The 25,155-nt window shown below is 44.7% G+C and overlaps 1 long non-coding RNA gene across 3 annotated transcripts; it reads right to left on the minus strand.

The window, feature by feature from the left end:
* Nucleotides 1-1,607: 1,607 nt before the first annotated feature.
* Nucleotides 1,608-24,280, minus strand: Gm30288. Of its 3 annotated transcripts, XR_001782411.1 has the most exons (4): nt 24,170-24,280; nt 20,110-20,203; nt 2,861-2,952; nt 1,608-1,848 (listed from the first exon to the last, which is right to left on the minus strand). It is a non-coding gene; the product is annotated as a predicted gene, 30288 (long non-coding RNA). The 3 variants fall into 3 exon arrangements; XR_386393.1 differs by lacking the exon at nt 2,861-2,952; XR_877610.1 differs by lacking the exons at nt 1,608-1,848; nt 2,861-2,952 and adding an exon at nt 17,467-17,829.
* Nucleotides 24,281-25,155: the final 875 nt, after the last annotated feature.

The raw sequence follows: 25,155 nt of genomic DNA on the forward strand, positions 1-25,155 counted from the left end.
AGTTTGTAGGCATATTAAGCCAAATGTAGTACCCTGTCAACTGGTCCTGCACCTCGATGGGTCTCTGCATGATTAACACCCAAGCTGTTGCCCTGTCTTCAAAGCAGCACAGACACCACTATCACCAGAAGTTTACTGGCTGTTGTGCCCTCTTTATGGTGCATGCCCTCTGGTTTTGGTAATGCAAAATTAAAATGACACATGTCCCTCCCGAGGCAGTTCAGAAATTACCTTGACTAAGCTAGGACATTTCCTGCCCTCCACTTAGCCTCCCCTTCCTCTGTCTTCTTCCTACTTCTATCCTGCCTTGATACCCTTGCCTTTTCTGGATTGTCACATAGGAGAAATCAGGCTGGTTTTTATTGGTCTGGCTTCCTTCAGCAATATGCATTTGACTTTCCTCCTGGTCTCTTCATGGCTTAGAAGCTCACTTATTTTTATTTTATTTTCAAGAATATGTATCTACCAGTTGACTACTAGTTAAGTAGTAGTTAGTATAACTACTAGGTTTTTTTTTTGTTAGCTTCATCTTGTGCTAATTTTTTTTTATGAATTGATGTCTGACCTTCTAAATATTGCCACTGTGTATTGAAGATGAAATAAGTTTAAAGTCTTCAATCCAATTCATTACTTTATACCAAGTCATTTCTTTTCTGAAAATTCCATACAATTCCAGCTCCTGAAAATAACACCTATATTTTATAAGTATTACAATTTTAGCTCACATCTGAGCTAGTGGCTGCTTTAAGCGCACATATCCCACAGAGTTCGCTGAGAAATCAGGGTGGTCGTTATGCATGGGGATGTCCTGTGTGCTGGTGCAATAACAGAAAACATAATTTCAATATTGAGTTTATTCGGACATTGAGAGACTGCTTTATTTATCATATATTGAATGTTACTAAAGCACATTTCAGAAATGGAGATGAGATAAACTTCTGTAGGTAAAGGAAGCTTTACACTGACTTCTTATCAGCCGACAGAACACAGAGAGGGGCAGAGGGAGAGCACCTGAAGAAAATGCCCTCCCATGGAGGAGAGCACCATCATGGCAAATGTGTAAGAAAGTAGAGCATTTTCACTCCAGCTTTTAAGACTGAGTTCTCAAAGGTTAAAAAAAAAAGTTAAAAGAATTTTTATAGTGTAATGTATGACATTCTTAAGTAAAATTTATGATTGTCTTCGTATTGAGGCCAGAAGAGGAAGAACTGAAGTGAACAAGAGCTGTACAGCAGGCAGCAAATTATGTGCTTAAAACGCAGTGTAGCAAACCTCAGAGCCAAGCTGAAAGTAGTTGGTTACCACTGTAGCACTTGTGCCGCTATTGCCCTAGTTGGCAAACCTTGCCTGGTAGATGGGAGTATTGCACCGATGGATAGATAGTTTACCTTGTACCAGTGGCTTTTCATGTAAGACTTGCTAGGTCTATGTCTCATTCTGGAAGACAGAGAAACAAAGTATCAGGCAAATAAGAGTGCTGTGTCTGGAGGTCTAGGGTATAACACGGGAGGTGGAGTCACAGGAGCTGAGTGTGTTGACTGCAACTGCCTTTGCCTTAGAGCCGCAGGTGAACCGTGTAAGCTGATAGGCTGCTCCAGCATCTACAGTGACCAGTCACAACACTATTGATTTTAATAGATAAAGTTTGGTGAAAGATAAAGGGAATGTGAACTTCTGAGAGATGACTCATTACAAGATTCCGGGAAGTCAGAGGATGATTACCTTGTAGAATCCAGCTACGTCAGTGTTCCCAGTGACTCAGTCATGGAGGAAAATGGGCTTGTTACTGGACATCATCCGGGAAGTGTTCTTACTGGTAGTTCTCCATCTGCTGTGCCTGACCAGGGCCTGGGTGGGAGCAGACAAGTGTCTAAGTCTGCAGTCCTTCGGAAATACTATACATATCTGCACATTTGGATATAAATGTATTTTCCAGGATTGAGCACTAGAGACATTAATTATTTTAATAGCTTTGGATATAGGCCCCCGACTGGACACCCTCAAGAGCGATTAAACATTCCACATTGTACATGCTTCTCTCTCACGCTCTCTCAAGCTTCTCTTCCAAGCCTGGATTGTGCTATGCTGTCCGCTAGCCCGAGACCCTTTCAAGCATTCCCAGCCACAGTGGGACATTTTTTTTATTATTATTACATATTTTCCTCAATTACATTTCCAATGCTATCCCCAAAGTCCCCCATAACCTCCCCCCACTTCCCTACCCACCCATTCCCATTTTTTTTTTTTGGCCCTGGCGTTCCCCTGTACTGGGGCATATAAAGTTTGCGTGTCCAATACACCATGCCCCTCCTTAGAATTGGGAACAAAACAGCCATGGAAGGAGTTACAGAGACAAAGTTTGGAGCTGTGACGAAAGGATGGACCATCTAGAGACTGCCATGTCCAGGGATCCACCCCATAATCAGCTTCCAAATGCTGACACCATTGCATACACTAGCAAGAATTTGCTGAAAGGACCTAGATATAGCTGTCTCTTGTGAGACTATGCCGGGGCCTAGCAAACACAGAAGTGGATGCTCACAATCAGCTAGTGGATGGATCACAGGGCTCCCAATGGAGGAGCTAGAGACAGTACCCAAGGAGCTAAAGGGATATGCAACCCTATAGGTGGAACAACATTATGAACTAACCAGTACCCCGGAGCTCTTGACTCTAGCTGCATATGTACCAAAAGATGGCCTAATCAGCCATCACTGGAAAGAGAGGCCTATTGGACACGTTGGGACATTTTAATCTATTCTTCTACAACCTGGGGTTATACCTTTCTTTCTAAACTCTGTGTAAACAATTTCAAAAACACCAACGATCAGAAAAATACCATTTCTGACCAGAAAGATACCATTTCTTTACGGATTGAAACTTCACCCTCATCTTCAAATATTGAATCAAGCATGTTGGACTGTCGTCGTTGTAAGCGCAAATGTCTTCTGCCTGTGGAAGCAGATCCTATTTTATTAGCCTAGAAAAAAAAATGTGCTCAAACAGATACTTCAGAGATAAGTGAGCATTCCATGGGCGAGAAAGCGAGTATTTAATATGAACAATATCCGTGTCACTGTGGAGCATCTGCTAGGAGGGGTGCCTCCCGCTTCCTCTCATCTGTTCACAGCCTCCTCTGGAATTATCTGCTTCATGATTTTACATAAAAGACAGTTTCTGATAAATCTGGTTCAACAATTAATATGCAGTGTAACTTGTGATTAGGGGGAAGAATTGGAAGTAATGAAGGTTTAAAAATAGAAAACAGATGTAATATTTTAAATGACATTTTCTTGGTACTGTAGTCATTGCCCCCTTTCAGTAATTAGTAAAATGTTTTCAGATTTTTAAAACAGCTTATTACTGTGAACACAATAAACCCATATGTGTAAAAAACAAATAAAAAGGCCGTGAGAAACAGATGATACTTCCTTTGGGGTGGGGATGAGACAAGACAGTGAGAAAGGATACTGCCACAAAATACAGAAGGACAAAGAGCAGACCCTGATGGTGACCCGGAGATAACCCAGAGCTGAGCATGACTGTGAAGCAACCTCCTGTCACCAAGCAAAAGTAGCTTATGGGCTATAGAAGGAGTTTCAGAAAATAAAATTCTCCCTGGTTTTCTTTTAATTTCTCCAATTTTGAAAAACAGAAATGAGTTCAATGCTGACTTACACAACATCATCCACTGTATTTCATGGAGTTTCTCTTTCTCTCTCTCTCTCTCTCTCTCTCTCTCTCTCTCTCTCTCTCTCTCTCTCTCCCTCCCTCCCTCCCTCCCTCCCTCCCTTCCTTCCTTCCTCCCCCCCTCTCTCCTCTTTCTTTCTTTCTTTCTTTCTTTCTTTCTTTCTTTCTTTCTTTCTTTCTTTCTTTCTTTCTTTCTTTCTTTCTTTCTTTTTTCCAGACAGGGTTTCTCTGTGTAGCTCTGGCTGTCCTGGAACTCACTCTGTAGCCCAGGCTGGCCTCGAACTCAGAAATCTGCCTACCTCTGCCTTCCAAGTGCTGGGATTAAAGGCATGTGCCACCACTGCCTGGCTTGAGTTCTTTACTTTTTAGTTTTAATTTTTATTCATGTTTATTCTTAAATTGTAGAAATGTGTGGGTAACTGTGGGGAAAATCTGACGCACTGTATAATGATCACATCTGGGGAGTTAAGATTTCCATCTCCCTAAATATTTTTAAAATTTCAATTAAATACCCAATACCCAAGGATTGGACAAAGAAGCAGCAGCATCGTGACTACCAGAGACCAAGGAGAGAGGATACAAAGACAGGCCAGCTGAGGCCAGCTGATGTGAGTGACTGGGAGAGATGGAGCACTCCACTGCCCAGAGAGGACAAGAGTTCACAATAACCAGAAGCACGTAGATGACTCCCAAAAGATAAAAATTTTGAAGCTCACAAATTCTTTATAAATACAGAAAGAGATGGATAGCCAGGATCCAGGTCTGTAATTTCAGACTCCAAGGGCTGAGGCAAGAGGAGAGCTGTGAGTTCTAGACGAGCCTGGGCTAGAGTGAGACCAGACTAGATGAGTAATCCTTTGGGGAACCTTAGGAAACAGATGCGAGTCTTCACCCCATCATCCTTTCTGTGTCTGTGGCTGCTGGGGACAGTCATATACGAGACCCTGTGAGACCCTGGTCCTGCAGACTTCCGAAAGACACAGATTACCGACAGCAACAAATAATTCTGTGATATTTCCTGAGTCCAAGAAATTTCTAAAACTGTCACGATATCTCATGAGTCCAGGAGATTTCTGGGTAATTCTCCTAACCAGAGTCATCGATACTTTTTATAAAAATGAACCGTGAAGATTGTTTTGTTTTGACAGAATGCCATTGCTCATTATTTTATTTTATTCTTTTCACTTGGTCAGAGAGAGCCTTTGCTTGAATCCAGTGGTAACTTTAAGGACAAGTGAATGCCACAGCTTTTTATGAATGCAGAAGAAGGTAAGTGGAGTGTATCTACTCTTTTCTGAGAGGCTGCTGTAGGCCTGGCTGTTGCTGGTAAGATAAACTTCAAGAAGCCAGAGAGACAGATGATGCAGGTGGTGAACGCACAGGGAGGGAGGGTGCTTAAGGCACAAAGAGAAGCCGCAAGCATTCCCGGTAGAAACTGATAAACTGCTTGGTTTTTAAAATCCAGATTAGGTGACTGAAACAGGTTAGTGGGTCAAATTGTTCTTCCATCTCTGCAGTTAGTTACAGGATTCCTAGCCACCGTGAGATGGGCACCCAAGGCTGCTGCCCTCATGCCACCTCCCACAGTGGTTAATTCAGAAATGTTTGAATCTCCTGCAATTATGGTATTCAACCCACTTCGAGTGGGAGGGTAATGAAATCAGAGGAAAAGCAGGGCATAGGGGAAGAGAATCAGAGATCAGAGGAGGAGGACGGGGAAGGAGGAGGGGAGGAGGAGGGGAAGGGTGACAAAGGGGAAGAAGAAGAGGGAGAGGAAGGGAGAGGGAGGGGAGGATGTGGAGAGAGGATGAGGGGGGAGGAGGAGGGGAAGGAAATGAAGGGGGAGAAGAATGGGGAAGGAGATGGGGGAGGAGGGGAAGAAAGAAGAGGAGGGAAGAGGAAGAGTGGAAAGGGGAGGAGGAGGGAGAGAGGAAGAAGAAGATGAAGGAAGAGGAAGAGATGAAGGAGAAGGAGGAGGAGTTGGAGGAAGAGGAGGAAGAGGGAGCAGTGGAGGAAGGGGGAATAGGAGAGGAAACAGAATAAGGAAGGAGCAGGAACCAGGAGCAAGGAGAGAAGGGGTTTAAGTGAATCAGGACCAAGAGTCCAGGAGCAGACTCCAGTGAGTACAGCTGGGAGGATTTAGCAGTATTCCCTATCCTTAGTGCCTCTAACCAGTTCTAGAGGACCAGAAGTGTGTTCCAGGCATCTGTCAATGCTAGGCAGAACCTCCGTCCAACCTGCCACAGGTCAAGAAGCAGTTGAGACAATATGTACTCAGTCTGATTTGGAACCCTAGTATAAACGGCTCCCAATCATCTGTCAGACAAACAAGAACAGAGCCAAGGAGCTACCTCCTTAAGGATACTGAACATCCAACATCCACCGTCAAGCCCTCTGGTGTGCTGTGATGACATTTCTCTGTTTGAAAGGTTTCTTTCCTCAAATCAGTATTCTAAATTTACATTTATTTAGTTTAAAACCATTTTCTTTGTTTTTCCAACTTCACAGCCATAAAGTCCGTTAAGGATTTTAAAGTGTTTAATCACATGGAGTCTGATGCTTTCCTAAGACCCTTCTTCCTGTAGCTCCATCCCACTGTGGAACCCCTGGGTCTTTGACTCAGAGGACTCTAGCATTGAATGTTCAATTTTCTGAAACAAATGGTCAAGTCATAAAAAAGTTCTGTGGGTTTTAGAAAAATATATTATGAAGTCTTCTTTGTAGTAATTACATCTGTATAGCTGTAGATTTAAAAAAAAACTATAGTTATCATATATTTGTGGGCGGAGTTAAAGTTTCCCGTGAGTGAAGTCACCTTTAATGTCCAGTATTGAGATTTATTACTTATATGGTGATTGTTCTGGGAAAGCATGGGAAAAGCTGCTTTAAGATTGTTTAAGAAACTTTTAAAAGGAATGTAAAAATTATTTTAGAATAACGGCAAGGAAAACTAGTTTCAGAATAGACCAAGTTATTCAATGTGATTTAAATATATTCAAATACGTAAATTAATGAAATAATGGTCTCAATAGGATGGTTTCATTTCCTTTCTTTGTGGCTACAGTGGAGATTGCAAAATGAATTTGAGAATTCTTCTTTTGAAAACTATTTATTTAGGCATTCTTCTCTAAAACATGTGGAAGCCCTTTTGTGACTATGTATCCATCAGGTATTATAATTATAACAAAAATGGTTCATTTAGCATAGCAAAATGCTTTTCCATTGGAACCTTTACTTTTATAAGTAGATAGTATGTGTCCTCCCCACTCTTGACAATTTATTTTCTCTGCATCAGATATATCTTCTCTAGGGATGTTCTTCAATGATACCCTGTTGTTGAGGTGACTAGTCCTTCATTCCAGCTGCCTCACAGAGGAAAAGGGAAGTCCTCCCTGCGGGGAGGTAATTCCGTCTTCACTTCTGCGATTTCTCCCCAAGGGCCAATTCAGTGTAAAAATAATGATGCGAAAATTCATGAATTTTATCCTTTTTGTTATCAAGTGTTATTGATAATGGAAACAAAACTGATAGAAGTCAGTAAAAATTAGGAGCAAAATGGCTGTGCCAAAGAGACTGACTCTTCAAAAATATAGATTAAATGAATGTAAAATAGAGATGTTTAAAAAGTATAGACAGTGTAGTCTAAATGAAGAATCAGTAGTCTAGAAGATTAAAAATGCTTAGTATCAGAAAATAAGAGTACTTCATCAGAAGACGATATGATAGGAAATGGAAAGTGTGTTTGGAAAGAGGTTGACAGTAACCTGTAAACTGATGTACGTTCTTAAGGAAACAGTAGAAACAACGGAAAGCACAAAGCACATGCAAATCGGTAGGGTGACCTCACATCCGTGAGCTGTGGGACCTGAGGTACTTGACAGGGAGTCCCAGGAGGAGTGGGCATACAATTAGAACCGCTAATGGTGACAACATTTTAAAAAGTTGCGTAACGATGTTAATTTAAAGGTTCACAAGTGCCAGTAAGTTATAAGCAAATCTAAATAATTAAAGTATGCACAGAAACATTCCCAGGCCATGTGGATGTTGTTACCATATTTTCTTCATGAAGAATTTACTAGGAAGCCCCTATTTGAATTTTCCCTTTTACAATAAATCAGTAATCACTGGGTCAGGGCCCGAGGAAGACAACTCCTCTTACCTTCATAGAGGATGGGAAGCAATTCATCAAATGTGCCATCTTGTGTTAAAATAAGGCTTTCCACAAATGTAGAAATGTGATCTCACTGAGGTGAACGGCCATCAGAATGGAGTGGTGGATGAACGCATAGAGCTTGCAGCTAAGGGCAGGGCTCATTTTTTATTTACTGTGTTACGTGTGTTCACACATGGTCCTAGTTAGCAGCTCACAGGTGGCAGTGTGTCTATCATGACTACTATAGCTATGAATGTTCCCAGCGAGCTACAGGTAGGAACCGTGCTGCATCTGAGGCAGATTCATAGCCTACTGAGTCTTGAAGGGATGCCTGCTACAACTGTGCCTCACTACCTAAACTGACGTTAGCCATGTTAGAAGGCAAATGAAACAAATCTGAAGGGTTCTGTAGCATGCAGAAAGGGCCCAGAACTCCCAGAGTGGGAAAATGCTCAGAATTCTCACCTGTGGTACAAAGCAGAAGGACAAACCTTGGGTTTCAAACAGTCGCCTTTAGTTAGTAAGTTATAAATGTGCAGTTATTGGGGTGGGGGGGGCGGAGCAACTGCAGCTGTGTAGAGAGTAAAATGACACAGAGAGTGATCATCACAGATTTACACCAGGGTTCATTTGCCCCTCAAACATCTCCCTGGAATCTGTGAAGTTTCTGCCTATGTGTACCAATGGCATGAACCACTTTTCTTCTTTAAATCTGAGATTTAATTGTTGATGATCTCAGAGCTGACAAAGGTTTGGCTGTCACCTTCTCAGTGGAACCTTACGCAGAATTCACAGAGAAACATCCCATGTCTACTTCTAAGCAAAAGGGGACTTCCCCCAATTAAGAAAATTTGCATCTCAGAAAGGAATACTAAGATTTCACCTGCTTTCATTCAAGGTCATTGCTGTGTTGGTGCTTTAACGCATCATCTGCCATCTTTCCCAAATGCTGGGCTCCTTCTTCCTCTGAATGGACAAGGTACGAGTACCCATCCAGCACCTGGATTGTGAAATGATGACTCGACATCATAAATAAAAATAGATGCTATTTAGAAAAACTAAATTCACCTCTATTGATGTGATAACCCCATATGAAATGGTGTGCATAGCTCTGGCAGTGGTAGAGCTAAAGTCTCTTAACAGTATATCAGAAGTGAACCTGTCTTTTGGACCAGCCCTCTGTATTAGCATTCATACTGAACCTGTCCAGTGTAGATGGAGAGAGAGGCTGCCATAAATGCCAAGCTGTAGACAGGAGATGCAAATGAGATGGGGTGGATGAGTAAGGGGGACCTGTCCCTGCATGTGGCTCATGGGTATCATAGAGCCAGTTAGTACCTCTACTCCCTTTTCAACATTCTAGAAGCACACAGCAGAGAGTGATGAGAAGAAGGGCTGGTGAAGAAAAGAACCCCAGTGGTCACCTCAATCCTGAGATGAACAGTATCTTAGTTGCTGTCTATTACTGTGAAGGGACACCCTGACCAAGACAACTTATAGAAGAGTTGATGAGAGGCTTGCAGTTCCAGAGGGTTAGAGTTCTCATCATGACAGGGAACATGGCAGCAGGCAGGCGTGGCAGCAGAGTAATGACATCTTTTTTTAAAAAACAATTTTATTAGATATTTTCTTTATTTACATTTCAAATGCTATCCCAAAAGTCCCCTATACCCTCCCTCTGCCCTGCTCCCCTATCCACTTACTCCCACTTCTTGGCCCTGTACTGGGGCATATAAAGTTTGCTAGACCAAGGGGCCTCTCTTCCCAAGGATGGCTGACTAGGCCATCTTCTGCTACATATGCAGCTAGAGACATGAGCTCTGGGGGCTACTGATTAGTTCATATTGTTGTTCCACCTATAGGGTTTCGGACCCCTTCAGCTCCTTTCTCTAGCTCCTCCATTGGGGGCCCTGTGTTCCATCCTGTAGATGACTGTGAGCATCCACTTCTGTATTTGCCAAGCACTGGCATAGCCTCACTCGAGACAGCTATATCAGGGTCATTTCAGAGCAATGACATCTTACACCATTCTTACATCTGAGCCACAAATCCATAAGGAGAGAGGGGGGGGAGGGGAGAGAATATGCTCACATGGCTGTCTAATGGGAAGAGAGTAAAAGACAAAGACAGATAGACACACAGAGACAGACAGACACACACAGAGAGATAGACACACACACTGAGAGAGGCAGACTGCAGACAGACAGACAGGCAGGCAGACAGAACCAAGAATGGTGTAGACTTTGAAACTTTAAGCCCACCCTCAGGGAACTGCCTCCTCCATTAAAGCCACACTTCTCAAACAGCTCCACCAACGGGAAACCAAGCATTCAAATATATGAACTGGTGGGGACCATTCTCATTCAAAGCACCATAAGCAGCCACAAACACCCTGACTGTCACCTTCCAGACTATGGGATGAGAAAACAGTAAAGCAGAGCTGTCCATCTCTGTGTTAGCAAACATGCACCCCGTGGGGCACCTGGGTGTCCCCAAGATCCACACATAGAGAGTGGTGTGTCCAGCTATCTGAAAACAGGTTGAGTACCACCCAGGGTGGAAGAAGAGCACTGACCAAGGTAGCTGCATATGTCCCTTCTCCTCTGTGCCTGTCATTGATTGATCACTTGATGGATCCATTTTTGAGTTCAAGGAGAAGCAGATGTGAGAAATCACATCACCAATAAGAAAGTGGGTGACAAAGCTGGCATCTGTGATCCTGCAAAACAAGGACTGAGCTAAGAAGTAGATGTAGCAAGATGTCGCTGGCCATGACGTGTTCAGAAATGATCAGATACACAAGCAGCCTGATGATGGACACCTGCCTTGCTGAGTGTCTGTCATTTGTCAGGCATGGAGCGGAGCCTTATCCATGTGACCTCACTGAGCTTCAGTGTGACAGCCACTGGTGACCCAGTGTTGTCCTCATTGCCTTATTCTCAGGACATGGTGTCCCTCCTTGCTCTGTGTCACTCTCACCCTGAAGGTGGGCACCCAACTCATCAAGCCAAGGTGCAAGCAGGTGCAGCCACTTGTCATTAGTCCGCTGGGAGTCATTTTGTCAAGCCCAGGGAGGACAGAGCTTGGCTGAGTTGGATGGTGGTTTCCAGGAATTGGGGTCCCTGCCTGGATACTTCATACATATATTGTACATATCTCCTCTGGAGACCTAGGTATAAAGAACTATATTATACCCACAAACTATAGGGAATGATGCCAGCCATGATGGAGGCAGAGCGCAGAGCAGGATGGACATTTTCAGGCAGGTGACTACCACAGTTTGTTTCTAATAGCTGAGTGTAAGGAGGCAGCCTGTGTGAGGGTGATCGGAGACAAGCCAGCAATAGACTGTTAACAGAAGTGCTCCTACATCCTCACTGGATGGGACAGAATTGTGCCTAGCGCGGACCTCTCTGCCCTGCTTCCTCTCCTGCTCAGCTGAAAACAAATAGGATCGAGGAACACTCTGGAGGGAGGAGCACCCCGGAGGGAGGAGCACTCTGGAGGGAGGAGCACTCTGGAGGGAGGAGCACCCTGGAGGGAGGAGCACCCTGGAGGGAGGAGCACTCTGGAGGGAGGAGCACTCTGGAGGGAGGAGCACCCTGGAGGGAGGAGCACCCTAGAGGGTGGAGTGCTATGGAGGGAGAAGCACTCTGACCATTACCTAATGAGCAATAGCCCTGGAGAAGTGCCAGCGCTAGCTGGATCATTATGACCTATCTAAATATGAATTAAAAAAAAAATCACAGGAGCATGTAACACTAGTTTCTGGAAGCAAGCCCTGGACACTAGAAGTCACAGTTGGAGATGCTGGGCACTGTGCATTCTCCCTACTTTCCTGTGACAAACGTGTGCTCTGGGAAGATCTCCTGGAGCTGGTACCTCCGGCCTCCAGTGCCTAGGGATGTGCCTGGACACGTGCCACCGACCCCAGCTTTATTCTTTCCTGACGCTGGCGCTCAGGTACTTAGTTGACAGCTGAGCTCCAGCCCATGGATGAAAGGGTTAAAAAGCGACATCTTTTTAGTATTTTAGGGTGATTCTCTTTATCGGCGTGACATCCATGCTCAGAGAGCTCTTGCTACAATATTCTTTTAAAAGTACACTTGTCAGGGTCCATTTGCAACCAGCTACCTTGATGGTGACATCAGCCATGCCTGTGGTTCACCTTGTGACCTTACAGAGACAGCAGATGGGCCCGGTAATAAATCCCGATTATTAGTGAAGGAACCACAAGCTTGGAAGGCAGCTTTGCTCTGTGATGCTTGTTATCTGCTGGACAGGGAGTTGTAATCTCTGTCAGGGTGGGGAGAGGCGATGAGGGCTTGCTCTGATCCTGTTTCCAACCCCGAGTCCTCCCTCCTTTCCTGTGTCCTTCCCTTCTCCTCTTTCCTCATTCCCTTCCTCCTCTATTATTTTTCCTTTCCCTTTCTTCCTTCCTCCCGCCCTCCCTCTTTCCTTCCTGTACAACAAAGAAGCTCCCATCACAGGAGAAGGCTCAGCTGTCACATAGAAAGTTGAATCCTGACCTCTAAGATTCTTAGGAAACAATATATGTTGGAGTTAAAATTCATAGTTATTATAAATTTTGAGATTCAATGACAATCTTTTAAGATTCCTTTAGACTATGAGCATTGATGGGTCACACCCATTTCCAAAGAGGACTGGTTTCAGACTAACCTACCCTGCCAGAGAAATGCAGCCTGTGTTCTTTTGTAAGCTTGGCTTTATAAGGTCTCCTCTGACTTTTTGAAAAGATTTTGTAAATGGAAGCAATAAACGTTGCCTTCACAAAAGCTTTCCATTGTGTCTTAGAGATTCTCCCATTAAATCGAAAGTTTGGGATGAATATAAACCATTTCCTTTTTAACCCATGGCTTCCCTGTGGGAAACAGCAGCTCCTAGTGGACTCCAGACTTCTGCAACCTCAGTCCCGGGCAGGGCCTATCTGAGAAAGTGGGTCTAAAAGACCAGAAGTCAGTTTACCATGTGCTGCCGTGACAGTGCAGGCTGGGTCCACAGGGAAGAAGAACCTGCAAACTGGCATCAAATCTCAAGCAGACACACACAGACACACACACACACAGACACACACACACAGACACACACACACACACACACAGACACACACACACACACACACACACACAGACACACACACACACACACAGACACACACACACAGACACACACACAGACACAGACACACACACAGACACACAGACACACACACACACACAGACACACACACACAAACACACACACACAGACACACATACACACATACACACACACACAGACACACACACACACACACCTGTGTGTGCATTAGTACCTGTGTACACACCAGTGTGCACTCTCTTGCAATGAATCAGTGAATCTGTACATAAGCGTGCAGTGTGTATGTGCCAGTGAATGCCTGCCTGGGTTTAAATGTGTACGTTTTTCTGTAAATATATGTTTTTTACTAACATACCCAGGTGTTTTCTCATTTCCCTCTCCCTTTTGCAGAAACAAGCCCATGAAACACCCTAGGGCTAATGTACTAATTATCAGTGTCTGCGCATGCCGTCCCAAACATCTCTTCTATAACCCCTGGAAAAATTCTGACATATTATAAACTGTTTGAATTAGCGTAAATCAGTAAACAACACATTGGTGCCAGCCCAATGGTGGAGGAATGCTGTGCATACTAAGTGGCTCAGCCCAGCCGTGCCAAAGCGAGCCATGGCGCGTGTCAATTTAATTCAACTCGAAATATTTATGAGTTTCCAGATGGAGAGGGGCCTTTGTAGGGACCAAGAGAATCCAGGTGTGCACTGAATCCCCACATGAAGTGCGAGGGCATGAGTGTGAGCCATGTGGCACACTTGTGGGTGTGACACAGCAGCAAGAAACAAGAAGGCATGGAGAGGGACAATTTCCACAAATCCAGCCCCTGGACCATGTCTCATTTGTTTCAAGTGATCTATCCCATGTGCTGAGGAATGATGGTTATCATAGAAGTACACAGGTGGGCAGGAACAATTTCATAGGTAAGCGCCTTGTGTAGTCTTTGCATGTGGCAGATACCTTAACAACAGGGCTGTGTCTGCAGTCTCTGCTCAGAGAGTTTCAGATCAAAGCTATACTGTCAAGAGCTGTCTTCGTGTTTGCTGATGTCCCATTTGGAAGCCCAGCGGGTACGAAACAGGACAGAACACATGTTAACAGAAGGCTTGTAGGGGTGAAGGAGAAGGGCTGCATGAGTGGACAGCCCAAGTCACCTGGTCAGGAGCCTGTGGAGTGGCAGGGCTCTCAGAAGAACATGGCCACCCATGGAACAAGATGGTGTGGGAGGAGACACACAGGACCTCGAGCTTTGTCACCCTGGACTGGGTGGGGCAGTCTGAACTCCAGGATTCTTCTCAGCCCCACAGCCAGGGGAGAAGTTGCCTTTGACACATGGAGTGTCAGCTGCTTGTGTAGATGCTGGATGTTCCTCAAAGCACCTTATGCCAAAAATACGAGCTTTGGGAGAAGTGGGACTCCATCGTCTCTAGGGAGTAGTGAATCCCATAATCCTCTGCTGTGACCTATGAGCTATTTGTCATGACCGTGCAATCTTTTCGAAGGCTCGTCCTGAACAATGCAATTCTAGCTAGCCATACCTCTGTGGCTGTCACTCCACATAGCTGCTACAACCAGCCCAGCTGACACCCTGTCTGCCTCTACTATCTCTGGACTCTCCTTAGACACCAAGGCTCAGGTCTCCCAGATATTTAGACAGATCCAGGGACCTTCCTGCAACCCTGTGTCCTGAGATTACTACTCTCTGCCTTGTTTGTTTTGGGACAGAGTCTCATGTATTCCAGGCTGGCCTCTCAGTCTCTATGTTGATGAGGATAGCCTTGGACTCCTAAGCTTCTCACCTCTACTTCCCATACTGCAGGTATGTGCCACTGCACCTGCCTTTGCCCTGTAAGAGTCTCTTGTGTCACTACCCATGTACTATCTATGTGTCCCCAGAACCGGGGATAGTGGTGGCCTCAACAGTGAGCTCTCTTACCTTTCCCCCACTGAGTTCTCAAGAGTGATCAAAGTCCTTTACTTACATTAACTCACATAATCGATATCTGATTAATCTCGGCACTTGATAAACGCCAAGTCCAGAAGGCTACAGGATGAGTAAGAAGCGGTTGTTGAATATGTGCTTATGCAAAAGGATCACACCCAGGGGGTGTGTGCACACAAGGTGCTGCTGCCAGAGTCACTTAAGCAAGCCACCTGGTGAGGTTAGCTAGCCTTGCATTTCATAAATATGTAAAACTGAAACCCAAACTCCCTGTAGCTCAACCCACTCTAAGCAGAGAATGCACCACCTCCCAGAAGCCATTGCAAGATGTGTGTGTGTGTGTGTGTGTGTGTGTGTTGGATATATATCCTTAAGCACACAACTGGATAGGGAAAGGAGAAAGATCTTTTCTTTGAGGATAAATTGTAAACAGTAACAGGTTGGCGAATGCTGGAAACCTGGGCTATAGCAGGAAAGTCTAGGAAGGCTGCTATGAACTAACTCCTAACCTGCTGCCCAGTCAGGACCTGGCATACTAAGCCTGATAAAGAGCAGCGAGGGAAAGCAGCTTGACTCTACTCCTAGAGGCAGGTGTAAATGGAAAGGGAGCTTGGCTATAAGGCAAACAACTACTTTAAAATCTAAAACTACTCACCTTCCAGTAATTTTGTTTAATCATGGTAGAAATTCCTTCAGTATTCATAGTGTTATATGGAACCCATTTTTTACATATATTATTACACAGTGTGTGTGAAGTTAGTTAAGATGACATTTGGCTTACCCAAACCAAGTATTAGGAAAGATTATAGCCCAGAAACTAATCCTCTCTCTTCAGAACAGAACATCTCACCACACAGAGATTACTGGCTAGGCGCACTTGTTATATGTTTCCCTGTCAAAACCTTAATAAGTTTTCTACATGTAAGCAATTCTCGATTTCACAGTGGGAAAGAAAATGCAATGGAACTATCTAGATGTTGGTGTTTGTGCACAAAGGTCGCATACTAGAGAACAGCTGTTGGTTGCTCCAACAATTTGGAACAGGTAGGGCATTCAGACAGTTCAGTATGAGGAACAATCCTGCCGACAGCTCCGTGAGCTGTGCAGCTTGCAGTGCAGGGTGGTGATGCTTCCACCACAGCCGAGGCTTTGATCTAGCATGTGATGTGTGTTCCCAGTGACCATGCTCAGGGTGTGGAAAGACAGACAGCCCCATGAGCCCAAGCAGAAGACGGATCTCATGCCTGCCCCTCTCCTGGGCTGAGGCACACTGCTCACACTACATTTTCCTAAGTGGTTTCGGTATTGACGGATTGATTTCAAACTCGTTTTATGGAAATCTCCCAGTTTAATTAGATGGCTTTCCAGGGCCTGACAGCCATGCTTTTCATTAGTAACGAGTGTCGTGTGGCCGTAGAATCGGCCATTGCGAGTCCTAAAAGCCAGCTTCATCCACAGTCGATCAAAAGCCAGAGACAGCCCGCCAGAGAGCCCAGACCTGCACGCATGGCCACCTCATCAATTAGGAGCAAATGGCCAAGAAAAGATGTATTCTTAGCATCTGAGCAAATAATGGAGATGGGTAAATGAAATTTGGTAAATCAAGATGAAATACATCTCTGGGTCTCTGTCAGACTTGCTCTTGATTGGAGGATGGAAATAAAATTGATCAACTAGTGTCCACTCGGGATCGGAGGTCTGTGCCATAGACCACTGTGCTTTAGTTAATGGCATGCTCAAGCTAGATGCAGTCTCTCACATATCACACTGAAGTGTTTTTGGTGTCTGACTCTGTTCACATGTGCCCAAGCCTGTGTGAACCCAGGCTCAGTTTCCCATAACATTTATTCAGAAACCTTAAGATTATTTTGGTCTTGATTAAAACTAAACTTTTAAGGTAACAATTTAGCTTTCCACACCTCTTTACAGTGTGATCCTGTGTATGCCTCCCAAGGATGACGTCCAGACAGAACAGGTACCTACTCTGTGAGCGTATGTGTACATTGTGGTCCTGACCTAAAATCTAGCTTCATCTCTAACCAGCTTCATTCCATAGGTATGGCAACTGAGATATCTGGGCAGCATGTCTCTTCGGACATTAGTGGCTGAGCCACATGGACATGAGTGTGCCCCACAACTGACCAACAACTGAACAATCTAGTGTGTCACCGTAGCAAATACTTGAGAAGGTTGAGTTTTAGGAGAGAAGGGGCTGCAGAGGGTTTAGCCTGTCTTTGGTTTCCTGGCTTTGAGTCTTTTGACTCATCAGGGCAGGAGGAAGTGGGAGATGAAAAACCACGTGGGAAGACCAGGGTCCCGTCTTCCTCAAAGCCATGCTCCTGAGTAACCCCGAGACCTTGCTTTAGGCTCCATGCCTTAAGAGTCTAACTACCTCCCAGTTGTGCCAAGCTGGTGACCAACCTTTCAACACAGAACTCTTGGAAGATGCTCAAGGTTCCAGCTCGAGCATCAAGACAGCTTCGCTTACTCAGATATCCCCAGCATGACTTTGCTGTCAACTCTTGCTGTGTGTTTGTCCTGTGTCCTGAAGTTTCATATTTTCTCCCATAAACTCAAAGGAGAAAGGTCACTAGTGGCCTTCATTTCACAGTGAGACCCTGGAGGCTTGGGTGACTCCCTAACTTCCTGGTACCTATAGCCTTCTCAGAGAAATGTCTCCTTGAGGAGGAACAAGACCTCAAACTCCAGGTGTTCCCATTATCTGATACGACCTTCACCATGCGCAGGTTTAGCAAACTCCTGAAACTCACCACGGGGAGGCAAACAGTGCCCCTCCCCCACATCTTTGCAGCCCTCTGGGGTCTGTAGTCACTCTTCTACCTCCTAAGGGATATCAACAGCCTGAGGACATCACCATCTCTGGGAAAACCAGCAGGAGCTGTGTCTGAAAATGCAGGAGCTCAAGCAACAGCTGGGGGAAGAAACGGAAGTAGGGTCATGAGTGAACGAATGGTGCTTGCTCCCAGGTTCATACTCATGGACCTTACATAGCCCAGTCCTACCCTCTTAGGGATGGTTCCACCCACAGTGGGCTGGGCCCTCCTACTTAACTGTCAAGAAAATTCCCATAGGCCAATCTGACAAAGGCAATTACTCAGCTGAGGTTCCCTCTTCTTAGAGGTGCAAAGTTCACCACCAAGAGCAACCCAAGGGTGTTTTCCAGCGCAAATGATTTTGAAATAGTAGAGAGTAAATGGATGGGTTGCTGAGAAGGATACGAACCATGCTCAGGAATCCAAGGACAATGTCCTTGTTGTTGTTCTACAAAGACCTATGGGTAGTGCTAGGACCATTCAAGGCTGATTCTCTGGAAGATGTCTTTGGTTGCTAGGCATGGGGGCAAGGATAACTCTGTGCTTCAAGACTATTGCTCTAAAAGTGCAGGTTCAAATACTTGGTCATTAAGGTAATAAGATAGGTCTACCTGTGGTGTACTGATGTACTTGATTTCATAGATCACCATGATTTACGCCAGGAGGTCCTCCCAACAACCCTGCACACTGTTGGAGCCCAGCCTCTGTTCGGGTGATGGATTGGCTCCTTATGGCTATCCTTCACATTAAAGAAACCTTTCTAGTAGGTCACAGGAGGGAGAAACAAGAAAGCCTCCACCAACTCTGGCTCTCAGAACGGGGTTGACAGATCAATGCAAGCCTATCCTGAAGCACATGGGCTGCATGCGATCAAGGATAGCTATACTTGCACCCCTACACATTTACGGGTGTCAATCATATCACTGTCAAAAGGTTAGATACCCCTGCAGGACCTTCCAAGATCATGTGTGGGTGGGGGAGCATGGAGTAATGGCTGAAATTCCAGGTGAAGGTCTATGACCCTCCTCCTATCTGCTTCTACTAGGAACATTAACAGTCTTGTCACCATTGCTATAGACATGACTCTCATTACATTGCTTTTTTTGATGCTATGGCAACAAATTCTGCTTTATGGTGGCCAATGGTCCTATGAGGCACAAAGGATAAAGATGCAGAATAGATTATGGATCTACATTTATGGAGGTCATATCTAACAAGAGGGAGCAAGCATAAGCATCATTAATAGATCACCCCATACAGTGTCGAGCTTGGTGTTTAGAATATATCATAAAATGGTAAACTATGACTAGTGACTGAGAAGGACCAGCCATCAGTTGGTTCTTTCTCAGTTCTGGCTCAAGATCCAGGAGTTCCCAAATGATGCATAGCAGCCTACCCAACTACTCTGTCTCTTGTCAATGACAAAAATAAGACATGAATAACTTTGATCCTATGATGGTCAAGTGCTCATTAGGCATTCTGACCCAGTGTACTTTCCCCAAATATCCCTCCAGGACCTGCCATTTATCCACATTGAAAGGAATGGCTGTTTTACTTGTAGGGAAGAGATATCTGAAGCATGGTTGTTGGTTTCAATTTATCCCTTTTTAAGTATGCAGTGCATTTGGCCAATGCTGTTCACTTTTTTTCTCAACTAGATTTCATACTTGAGTCAGAAACAGGAAGAGATCATAGGAATTCCTGATTGCCAGAATGGTGCCAGGAGGTATTATCTAGTCTTTATGTGTCTCTAAGATAAGTAGTCAGTGGTGGAGGCCTTTAGATGCTCAGACAGGGATGATACCATCACTGAACCATAAGGAGACACTGGCAGTGCATGTAAGGCATTCTTTAAGGCAAAGGGCTTAATTCTTTCCAGGCTGAGAAAGGCCATCTTTCTCTGAAATGTACCATCTTGGTCTATCTTGGGAAGGAAGGTCTATGGGTGAGGAAAGATACTAAGCTCACAAGATCCAATTACAGCCACACTAAACGAGAGTCCAGGGCCAGCAGAGCATTAAGGAAGAGACCAGATTCCAGAGTTCCTGGTCATTAAATTCTCTGGCCTTCTGTAGGATGCATGCCACATGCTCTATCTTCCTTTGTTTTATGACATGCCCCTGATCATTAGATAAGCACCTGGAGACTCAGGAACAGTGAGTCCCTCTCTGTGTGTGGTCTTATACCCAGCAAAGTTGAGCATAGAAGCTGAGGGCTTTGAATCCTGTGCCCACACATATGTACAGTTGTGCTCTTCTGAGAGACTGAAGAGAGGGCAAGACCATTGTTCCTGCCTGTGCATTATTCTCCCCTCTGATGTATCAGTAAGGAACGGATGGAGACCAGAATCTGCATGAACTCCTGCTCAAAAGACTCACTCGGTGCAGGGCGCTGCTCAGGCTGCTGCCTCAGAACAGGTGAAGAAGGCAAATGTTCACGAAACTCCTGGTTCTTGGGCCAGCAAAGTCACCTCTGGGGCAGAAGGAAACAGGGAAGGTCCTGGTTAGACTGTGGGGAAAACATGGGTGTCAGGGCAGAAGTTGCCCATGTAGAAATTCTCCTTTGCACACTGTGGCAGATTCGGCCTTAAAAACCCATTTCATTCTCAGACTCTCAAGCTTCTGGGGCTGGAGCAATGGCTCAGTGGTTAAGGATGCTTGTTGCTCTTGCAGAGAACCCGTGTTCCATTTTCATATCAGGAGGCTCACTGCCTGTCCTCTGATTTCAGGAAAACTGCCATTCTCATCTGGTCTGTTGTGGACACGACCTCAGAAGTTCTTTTTTCATTCTTCCCTTCTATTTTCCCTATGTCCTATTGTTTTTTATGGTGGACACAAGCTCTTCACGGGATCACAGAGGACACATTCCCCGTCATCCAGATTGACAGTTTTCGTTGTCAATTCCACTGGATTCATAATCACCTTGGAAACACACTTCTGGCAATATCAGTGGATAGGCTTTCAGAGAGATTTAGTGGAGGGAAGACTCACCCTTGTGAATAAGGAATCCAAATGAACAGAGAGGAGAGAGCAGTGTTGGTTCAGTGGTTAAATTTGACACAGAAGCATAAGGAAGGGACTTCTGATGCCCAGTACCAGTGTAAGCGGTGGTGACCATGGTGGCCTGCTTACAAGGCCAGCACTTGGAAGACAGAGACAGGGAATCCCTGGGGTTAACTGGATAGAGACTAGTTGTTGATGAGCTGCAACTCAGTTGAGATACCCTGCCTTAACGGATACAGTGGTAGGTGGTGGATGAAGACCCCTGACATCAACCTTGAGCCTCCATAGAGGGAACACACATTTAGATATGCATGTATCATTTTACAAAACAGAGTAAACAGAACACCAATTTGAGGGGACCAACCTCCATAGGCTTCTGTTACAGTGTCTTCCCTGCACCGATGGATTACAGCTTCAAACCAAGAGCCAAGATTAACCCTTCCCTTTGGCTGATGTTTTGTCAAGGTAACAAGAACACTAGAGAACACGCCAATAGATGTTGCTGTCACACTGGAGTCCATCTTTGCTGCCAAGTCCTGACCTATGACCTCAGGACATACAATGCTGTCGCAGAAGCATAAAGCTCATTAGCTATGCAAGAAGCTAGGGTATGTGATGATACCCAAACCGTGAGTCCTAGAAATATATCAATTCTAGAGAGACTCCTAGCAAAGATAAAGAGTTCCATGGTACAAAATTCTATTACTAGATTTTTAATTTTAATGAACAAGAAGTTTAATTACACTGGGTGGGGTTCCTGTTTAGAGAACAGCATCTATGACTATTCTCACTGCTATTTCTGTCAAAACTTGTCAAAGATGCATGCGGGTAAGAAAAGCTCAGTAGTAAAAGGCTTCCAGGATGTGACAGGAGCCTGAAGTCCATCTCCTAATGCTCACCGCTACAGAGCTCAGATGCAACGGCAGTCTTCCCAGAATGGGTAAGCTCACTCTGACCGGATTACTAGATGTGGACCACAGCTCATCCAAGTGAACAGGGACAGTGTCTCTAACATCAGAGGGTTCTCAGAAGGTGCTATATACCACATCCTGCCCTCCATGATAGCCCCAGGTTCATACCACTACCAGATTGCCCTACCATTTATTAAACATTTTAACCAGAAAGGGACATTAAAGGGGCCTTCAGATTAGGAGAACAATTGGAAATCGTCTAAGAAAGGAAATATCGTATTAATTCATTAAGTCAAACTGCTTGTCTCTACACTCGTATGACTGGGATTGTGGTTCATTAACTTCATTTCTTTATATGACTTAATTAGCTCAGAGGAGGCCAGAAATTAATTACCAGCTTATATAGTTTGTGCAGAATGGCATTCTGTTTATTTAGTTTCTCCTATTAACTTTTAATCTCTTCAAACAATAAAAGAGGTAATTAGTATTTTATAAACAAAAATGAATGCAACAAAGGCAAATAATTTGCCAAAGATCCTGTGAGGAACTGATAGTTGAATGGCAGGTACATCAGACTTCTACAGTGTCAACTGTGAACACAAGGCCATGGTGCATGTGAGGGCCGGAGGTAGGGTACCCCATCCTTCAACAGGGAAGGAGTCTCCTGGAGAACCTCATGGAGCAGACACCAGTCTTAAACACCTCTTGCCATTCGTAAATAATTGCCCATGGATACTCAACCCAGTCTCCATGTCCTCTCTCCAGAGGCTGAAGGACATCTTTACATACAAGCAAAAGGTTCATGGGGGAATTCAGCCCAAGCAACCAACACCAGTCTTCAATATATCCCTGTGCCATAGGGACAGCAAAGGATGGGCTAGGCTAGTCAACTTTACTGCCCGGATATGCTAGTTACCATAATACATGCTATTTAGTTACTGAAATTACTAAAAGAACTAAAATGTGGGCTGACATTGAAATTGATGTTCCTGAGAGTGGAATGTATCGGATGTAAGAACAAACAAACAAACAAACAAACTACCAGTGTCAGTCAGTAAAAAAAAAAAAAAACAGCACAGTGATATTTTAAATGTGGTGTGTTTCCTGAAATTTTTAATCCTCGAATGCTTTTAAACATCAAAGGAATTTTCACAGTGCATGTATTTTGCCAGTTTTCAGCAAGATATGTAATGAATTACAGGAGTTATTTAATCAATGTATTTTGTTAGCATAACATTAATATTAATTAAATGTTCATTAAAAAAATTGAATCCTTAACAGCCTGACACCAAGGGCTTTAAATGTTGTGTTCAAGCCGTCGCTCCGCAGGAGGCAGCTTCCCCGGGAAGCTCTTATCAGACAAACTTATATTAGCAGAAAATATCCAACAAGTTCTTTTAACACGCATTATTTCCTGCAAAATAATAACCTGAACTGAAAAGGTCCACGGTCCACGGCATCTGATTTGCCCTGCGCTGCCGCAAGCAAGCATCCCCCGAGAGCTGCGCGCTATGGAGCGTGCTCAGTGTAGTGAGATAGTGCACAGGAGAAAACCCATCCACCAAATCTTTTAGGTCTATAAATAGTGCTGTGAAAAACCCAGCCATATTCTTGCATCCAAAGAGAAGATCTGTAACCTGGAAGAGTAGTGAGGGGGAGGAGGCCCCTTCCTCCCACCCTGACTGAAGATTCCCCAAGGGCGACGTTTTCAAAGATGGTCACTGGATGTGGGACACTGGCTATCTGATGGTATCAATACCTTGGAACTGAAGCTTTGAATTTTGCAGTCACTATGGGGCCATATTAAATTGTTCATTAGAAAGGTTTGGATGATCAAAATTGATTTTTAACCCGTAGCAAAATGGAGCTTTTTATCCCCAGTTCTGCCCTGCCAGGAGCCTCCTCTGCCTGTCCTGTCCTGCAATCCTCCCGATGTGAGCAGCTGCCATCTTTCCTGATTAGCAGATAGTCTTGGGTGCTTATTGCCAGCATTAGCCTCCCAGCACAAACCATGGTGCACCCCAGACGCAGCTCGTGCGGCTGTCCCCAGGGGCTATGATCCTACCTCGGGTTGGAGGACGGACTTCACGGAGGAGAAGCCTGAACACATTGTGTATGTGAAGCCCACAATGCTTCTACTGTCTGCTCTGTTGGAACAGGAAAAGTGTGTGTGTGTGTGAGTGTGTGTGTGTGTGTGTGTGTGTGTGTGTGTGTGTGTGTGTTTGTGTATCTCGAGTGTGCGATATACACTCACATTGGGATAGTCAGTGAAGGAACTGCAAAATTGGTTCAAGTGCCCAAGCAAATGAAGCTCTGGTTAGAGTAGAATGCTAGAAAATTCCACTCCCCACCCCCACAAGCCACACAATCAGAGGGTTATAACCTGGAAGATGTCAGCATTCAGCAACAGTGCCTGGGGAAGGGATACTTCCTCTCTGCTTGGCTACTTTGCCCAGTGAAAGGCTCCATGTTCACTGCAGGTTTCAAGGTTGGCTTTGGAAGCCCCGCCCTTATACGTTTCTCACCGTCTTTCCTTTGTGAATTAGACAAAATCCTCCAAGCCACAGCACTGTCTTCACTGGTGTCTGTGTTCTGTGATTTAACCCAAGAAGCTGCTCCCAGGTAGACATCTCTCTTCCCTGTCACCCGTCTCATGTCTTCCCCTCATGTACTAGAAATAATGGCTCCTTGTGACTTCAGAAACGCATCAGTCCAGGGCACAGACTTATGGACAGTCTCTATGGTCCCCAGGAGCTGACATCACATCTATGCCCACTACTCCACACTTGGCATTGTGAGATGACTGTGATTGAGAAACAAAGTAAAAGCAAAGATACCTATGTGTTCACTAACTAGAAACTTCTCACAGAACCAGCCTGTACACATGGGAAGGGAAACAGCAATTTCTTCAGTTCAGGGACCACTCCCTCTTTCACACACAGGAAGATTCTAACTTATACACTTCACTCTGGGATGAAGTGAAGTGTTCACTATGCAACTATGATAACCCTAGTTCCGTTTCCAGCACACATATCAAGGCTGTAGGCAGCAGAGCATACCTGAAACCCAAGGGCTGGGGTAGGGGTAAAGAAAGGTGGATAGGGATAGGGGGCTTTCTGGTCAGCCAGCCTATGCTAAGCAAGGAGCTGAAGGTTCAAGAAGAGACCCTGTCTCTAAATACATAGATAAGTAGATGGATGATAGATAGATAGATAGATAGATAGATAGATAGATAGATAGATAGATAGAAAGAATAGTAAATAATCAATTATCATCAAACTCTGACCTACAACTCCCCCTTCCCCCCGACACAGGCACACACAAGTAAGGAAGGAAGAAAGGAAGGAAGGAAGGAAGGAAGGAAGAAGGGAGCCTCAGAGTCTTAGTACATTGCTCAGAATTGTACGCACAACAGCTTGACCATTGGGCCAATCACCCCAATTACCTTAGACGAATAGTCCTGCTTCAGAGAATGAATCCAGCAGGTTCAAGTGACCCCCAGCAAGGATAG

The sequence above is a fragment of the Mus musculus genome, chromosome 18 (genome assembly GCF_000001635.26).
Source record: "Mus musculus strain C57BL/6J chromosome 18, GRCm38.p6 C57BL/6J".
NCBI lineage: Eukaryota > Metazoa > Chordata > Mammalia > Rodentia > Muridae > Mus > Mus musculus.